The following is a 1,190-nucleotide window of genomic DNA, read 5'->3' as shown; positions in this document are numbered from 1 at the left end:
ATGCCCTGTCTCCAATGTCCACCCTCATCATTCCCTGGGGATCTTGCTACTCCCCTCCCCTGCTGTGGAATTGCAATTTCTGGAGCAGTAGTGGGATACGTGATAGGAATGTCAAACTCAATGTCAAATTCATATTTCAGGAGGTCATGGATGTACCAGCATTCCCCAAACCACGGTGTCCCTTCTCAGTTGGACTCCAGGCGGAACCAATCAGTGTCTGCATTCTTGTTCTCCACATATTTTGTTACTGCAAAGACACAGTGTTTATCCCGCACATGGGTGCAGCGGGGAGGGCAGAGCAGAAACGGATTCCTTGCTCGGAGTATGGCACACACTCTTAGTCCGGGCTCATTTTATACATAGCAGGATGGCACTCCAGGGAATCCTGTTCTCAGTTACTCACAGGTGAGTCCTAACAGTATCTTCCCCCACCTACGTACCAGCCCCAGGCAGGGAGGGGTCATTTGATTAGCGTTCAGAGACTTTGGCTAGAAGGGCCACATTCAATAATTCGTTGGCCCTGGGTCTCCTTCCTACATCCCCACTCAAAAAAGAACACTCTACCCTATCTTCTCTATAATCCATTACCTCATCCCTGCTTTTCCTGCTTTCCCTCCACCTGATAAAAGGCAAATCATTTAAATTTCAGTAGAGTGCATGCAATTGAGCTAAATGATTGACAGGCGGGGAAAAAGGTGATTAGAAGTAATAAAGTGAACAATTCTCTTTTCTAAATTCATATTCACTCAGCTCAGTATCTAAAAGCCCAACTAAGATGTCTTTCCTGTGAGGAACCGATTATGTGTCAGACTTATTTGATGGCATCTTATGGGAACAGAAACCCTCATCTTTCTCCCAAAGAGAGGCTAGTGTGGTTGAACTGCTGACCTTGCACTTGGCAGTCCAACCCTCGAGGGCTCCTTTTGAGGATTAGGGCAAAGCTAAGCACATCAAATGCTGCCAGTAATCCAAGTATATTACAAATTGAAAACAGGTTTCTGAGGGGTCAACTCCAATCCCAACCACGTGGACAGCCCCCCACTCCCTCCCAGAAGAATTCACTTCAGAGGACAGCACTGAAGCTACAGCTCAGGGAGAGGACATGTCTGATCAGAGCACACAGGAGCGAATGAAGGGGGAGGGAGAGAGAGTGGAGCACATCCTGGTCCACCAAGCCCTGAGGACGATAT

Source organism: Echinops telfairi, unplaced genomic scaffold (genome assembly GCF_000313985.2).
Source record: "Echinops telfairi isolate 266 unplaced genomic scaffold, ASM31398v2 ScPeMD7_7457;HRSCAF=8495, whole genome shotgun sequence".
NCBI classification, from domain to species: Eukaryota; Metazoa; Chordata; class Mammalia; order Afrosoricida; family Tenrecidae; genus Echinops; species Echinops telfairi.
Note: the sequence above shows the minus strand (reverse complement) of the source record.